The following is a 6,130-nucleotide window of genomic DNA, read 5'->3' as shown; positions in this document are numbered from 1 at the left end:
CTTGCCTTTTTGTTTGGGAAATTAGGCCGTGTGGGGACCCATTTATTATTGGCCCTTGGTGGGCCCAATGGGTTTAGGGCATTGATGGGCTGGTAGGTGGTCTATCTTTAGACCTAATAAGTAAGGGATTTGATCTAGTTCCTAATTGAGATAATTGTGGGTTTGGCATAGAGATAGAGGCTGGTGCGTATCAACAACATCTATAGGAGATGTTCATCATCCGAGGTGAGTCTTCTCACTATACTTTACCTAGAGTGGTAATTAGAGTTATGTGACAAAGTATTTTGTATGCTATTTATATGATGTGATACACTGCATTATTTCTATGTGATTTATGCTATGTATGTTACAGAGTTTACAGAGTTAGGACCGGAAGGTCCACAGAGTTAGGACCAGAGGGTCCATAGAGTTATGGGACTGGAGGGTCCCACTGAGACACATTGACCAAAGGGTCAGACAGAGTTATAGCCTCGAGTGGCTAATATGTTTTGTATGTGGTATTTTTGGGAACTCACTAAGCTTCGTGCTTACCGTGTTATGTGTTATGTGTTTCAGGTTTTCTTCTCAAGATCACGGGACGACACCGACTTGATTGTACACACCAGAGAAAGAGTTAGGAGGATCCTGGATTAATAATGGAGTTGTGCTTTGTAATTGAATAAAAGAGATTTTTATATGATATGTTATGAAGAGTATGCATTTTAAAAATGAAAAATTGTTTTGAATTTTCACGTCGTTACAAGTTGGTATCAGAGCCTTGGTTTGAGGGATTCGGATGTACCTTCGGGTATATATTGACTCAAACTGAGGAAATGAGGAAAATTTTGAAAATAAATGATTTTTCTAAAACGAGTAAGAGTTTCTAAGAGAAAGCGGGAAGGAGCAGTGTGTACAATCAGCCAGAGCCTGAACAGTGATTTCCCAAAATACCATTCCTTTTGTGTTATGAAATATGTTATGAGATATTATTCATGCTAGAGATAGGCTAGGTATTTCATATTTTAGGACTAGAGTGACCTGATTTGTGATGCCTTAGCCTAGGAGTTGCTGTTAGCTGTGATGCACTTTCGAATATGTGTTGAGTAAGAGTATCCAGCATGAATACTATGTAGAGAGGGAGTTGGGTAGAGGAGTAATCTAGGAGAGATACCTAGATGAGCATTTGTGAAGCCTACCGAGAGAGTAGCTAGACACCCGCAGGGGTAGAGTTTCAGAGTTCGGTGATATCTTTTGAGTATATGTAGAGCTATTGGAGTTATCACCTAGAGCGGGTTATATGTGTTTATTCGACGCCCGAATGCTGCTTGCTTCGTGCTTTGTGGAAGTCCCGATGATGGGAGTCATCTACAAAGTGAATGTGACGATATTCAGGAGGTAGATGACTGGCATCATAAGGAGTTTCTCACCAGCTGATGGCAGAGAAGTGTAAGAACCTAGGAAGAGCCTAGGAAGTGGCCTTAGTCAGATAAGTATGCTAACAGAGTAGAGCATTTTGCTGGGGAGCGAGCATGCGTGTTGAGATTGGTGATGTGAAGGTTGAGCAGCTACTTAGGGAATCTGGGATGGGCTGTGTAGAGAGTATGGGTAGATGTGGCAGGTAGTATGGGCCCGTACTATTGAAAGCAGAGGACCCATACTCGATTTAGGGAGTATCCAGAGGTTCTAAGTAGCAGATCGAGAGGTGATGTCATGGTTCGAGTACCCTGATTAGTAGCAGATCGAGAGGTGATGTCACGGTAAAAGTACCATGATTAGTAGCAGATCGAGACGTGATGTCATGGTTCGAGTACCATGACTGGTAGCAGATCGAGAGGTGATGTCATGGTTCGAGTACCATGATTGGTAGCAGATCGAGAGGTGATGTCATGGTTCGAGTACCCTGATTAGTAGCAGATCGAGAGGTGATGTCATGGTAAAAGTACCATGATTAGTAGCAGATTGAGACGTGATGTCATGGTTCGAGTACCATGATTGGTAGCAGATCGAGAGGTGATGTCATGGTTCGAGTACCATGATTGGTAGCAGATCGAGAGGTGATGTCATGGTTCGAGTACCATGATTGGTAGTAGATCGAGAGGTGATGTCATGGTTCGAGTACCATGATTGGTAGCAGATCGAGAGGTGATGTCATGGTTCGAGTACCATGATTGGTAGCAGATCGAGAGGTGATGTCATGGTTCGAGTACCATGATTGGTAGCAGATCGAGAGGTGATGTCATGGTTTGAGTACCATGATTAGTAGCAGATCGAGAGGTGGTGTCATGGTTCGAGTACCATGATATGTGGCAGGTTGAGAAGAGAGGACATGGTTCGAGCACCATGATATGTAGCGGTTAATGATTCTAGTTTTGCCGGTTATTCCGCAGTGATTATCCAGACCAAGGTCGGATGTGAAAGAGTATGGGTCCAGAAGGCCAGGATGAACGGGTTTTAGTGGAGCATCCCTAGATAGGGAAATCGAGTTAGCTCCGAGGGATTGTTGGTGATATGCTAGTAGAGACGCAAGACTCAAAGTTGAGTAGGGACGGTGCGTTATGGAAGAATACGGTCTGAGCTGGGCAACGGGCCGATAGTGGAGATGTCACTTTATGTGGCCGAGTGGTGTAAATTCTGTTTCCTGTGGGAGACGTAAGAGGTGTTGAGATTTCGGTTTCTGAGTTGGGGGTGAGCCCTGTGGGATCGTACTGATGGTGATCTTCAATCAGAGTATCTGGCAGTAAGTCTGTCATGAGGGAATGATATAGCTTGAGTAGGTTGTCAGTGGGGACTGAGATGGTCATGGACCAGGATACACCTTATTTGAGCATAGTAGGGAATGTGTTAGCTGCAGCGTTGGACGATCAAGAGGAGTATATCAGGGCAGTGACTCTTATTGTCTTTGATGGGGATAGAGAGTGTAGATGTGGTTTCTGCTCTTATGATAATGTGACATCCCCAAAATCACGGCCAAAAAAGACCGTTTTCATTTATGCTTTTAAAATAATTCAGAGTAAATCCTTTTGATTTAAAAGAGTTGCGGAATTTGTTCCCAAAAACAAAGTACGATAAAATAATATTTACCAAAGCATTTCATAAAGAAATATATTTTCATTTCATAATCAAAAATCGGGATGTCATGTTCCGATACAGACCATAAAGCATAAACGATAACATTACAAGTCGTTCAACAAATATATACATATACATACTTGTAAACAAATCAAATTGATGATTCATCCATCTTATGCCCTTGCGCCACTTCCTATAATACAAATAAACTGAGTGGGTCAGGCTTGGGAGCCTGGTGAGCATATATGGTTTTCAACCCGCAATAAATAATTATATTTACTTTTACCAACCAACAATAACCCGATTACCCATTCCCGTTATCCTCACTTTAGGTCCCTAAAATAACATCTATCTCAAGGGACCTAATCTAGGAATTTCATCGGGACGGACATTATTGCTAAGGGGTTTCCTCAACAATAGATGTCCTAAAGGAAACCATGAGGGGGATAGAGTACACCGGTGAACACATCGTTCACAACACCTACAGGTTATGAGCCTGCTAGCGTTCCACAGGACTATCTAGAAAGAGTCTGTGGTCGTTATCCATACTCCGCTAAATAACTAGATCAACAACAACAACATCGAGGCCTCTCATCTGTTTATTACACATCAACTATCTACCCATGTTCTACCCAACATATTAGTAGATAAAAATATATATTTTTATACATAGTTTAAAACCTGTATAGCATTCTCATTCAATACATATTTCAAACAACAGATGAGACACATACACATAACACATATTTCATAGAAAATAAATCATAACTATGAGATAGAAGGAAGTGAATATACATTCACACATATAACAACAAAATATACACATAACACGTATTTTGTATAAAATACTTCATAATTATGCGTTAGAAGAAGGTACCTACACACTCACTTGATCAGAAGATGATCGGACAAAACTACGACTTGTAGAAGTAGTATTGTTCGGTAGATCTAGAAGATCTTCACAAAAATCGGGCTCCTCGCGGGTAGAGCTTCGGCTCGGGAATCTCACTTCTCGGAATCTTCGGGACTTCAGAACTTGCTTCGGGACTCGGGAATGATACCGGGGCTTCGGGATATAATTGGCATGCAAATCCAGGAAAAAACTAGAGAGAAGAAAGAAAATGAGCAAAGAAAATGGCTGATCTCGATTTCGATTTATAGTTTGCTGGGTCTGGGACTATGCTGGGTGTAATTTCCAAGTACGTTGGGCGTAATCTTGGTTACGCTAGGCGTACGCTTCGGATAAGCTTTGGTATGCGTGCCACGATCTTCAAAAATTCATAACTTTTGCATACGAGCTCTATTTTTGACGTTCTTTATATCCACGCGTAGGTGAGACTGTGCTCTACAACTTCCGTTTAGACTCCATCGGCTAGTTTTGAATTTATTTTTTATTATTTATTTTTAGTTGGCCAGGACAGGAAAACTTCGTTATAAATTCATAACTTCTTCATCTGACGTCTGTTTTCTTCTGTCTTTTCACCAATGCACTACTATCAATGAGATCTTTGATTCTCGTTTAGATTATTTCGACCAACAATCACTCGATCTCAAATCGAGTATTCGGGTTGCATACTGCTAAGCTGAAACTTTAGAAAATCATAACTTCCTCATACGAAGTCAGATTTGGGCATTCTTTTTATGTACGCTCTCGGTTTAACGAACTCTACGACTTTCGTTTAGATCACTAAGGTTAAATATGATGGGTTTTGGCCATAAGAACATCCTATGTGCTCATGCAAACCCTAATGCTTGGATTTAGGTTTCTCTATTGTACATGCATTGTATCCAAGACTTACAATCTTAGATCTAACATATTGTAAACTGAAATTAGAGTTTAGAGAATTACCTTTGATTATTATATAGAAATAACAATCACAAATCCTCCTTGTAATGACTTTAGAAAGCTTAGAGTCACAAGTGTCACTCTTCTAATGGCTCACAAACACCAAGAGCAAGAGGATGAAGAATAAGGAGAGAGGAGGCTGCCCAAAACGTCCAGAAACCCTAGTGGAACTCTTAGCCACGTTTTTGGGCTTAAGGGTACTATATATACATGTAGGCTATTAGGGTTTTCAACTAGGAAACCCTAATTTGACTGTTTAAGCCCTAAGCAGCCCATGGACCCTTTTAGAATATCCCTTGGACGATTTCTAATGGGTTTCCCCATATAGTTCGTCCAACCTATTATTCCAAGGTGATCCATAGCCCAAATGCAATTATCTTATCATTACAGTTCCAGTCCCTTAAGTTTAATTAATCTCTTTTAGCCACAAAAATAATTATCAATTAATTATTGACTAATATTAATTAAACAATATGATTTCTCCTTTAATATATTATTCTCATAATATATTAATAAATCATAATTAATCCTTTCTCTCCATAATTCATCTTATCAAGTTGCTTTAGTGAAGGCAAACCAAAAAGAACATGCATCATCGGGTCAAGTACTTACCAAAATAGTTATGGACTTAGACGCTAATCCAACAAAATATCACTCTAACGTAAATTCACTTTTTACGTCATGTTGTTCCACACCGGTTTTGTCGCGAAACTTCGACAGATCATAACTTCTTCGTTATAACTCAGATTTCGGCATTCTTTATATATTCGGAAACCTCGTTTCAACTACTACAACATTATCCATAGATATCGGCTTTATCTAATATTTCATTTTGACGCTTATTTTATATTATTTATTCAATTAAGACACATAATTAAGCACAAGACACATAATACTCAAATAATACACTTCTATTATTACAAAACGGGCTACAAAGGTTAACCTAGACTATTACATTGCTAAAAACGGCAAGCCCAGAAACACGGGCGTTACAATTCTCTCCACCTTAGAATGATTCCGTCCCCGGAATCACACATCAACAAACAAATGCGGGTAGCGACTCATCATGTCACTCTCCGTCTCCCAGGTGAGATTTGACCCATTCGCATGTTTCCAACGGACAAGCACTAACTTAACCATATTACGTCGCAACTTTTTAGTCTTTCGGTCAACGATTGCCTCTGGTTCTTCAATCAACCTTTTGTTCTCATTGATTCTCAACTCCGAAAATGGAAT

Source organism: Lactuca sativa, chromosome 8, assembly GCF_002870075.4.
Source record: "Lactuca sativa cultivar Salinas chromosome 8, Lsat_Salinas_v11, whole genome shotgun sequence".
NCBI classification, from domain to species: Eukaryota; Viridiplantae; Streptophyta; class Magnoliopsida; order Asterales; family Asteraceae; genus Lactuca; species Lactuca sativa.
This window is presented reverse-complemented; position numbering follows the sequence as displayed.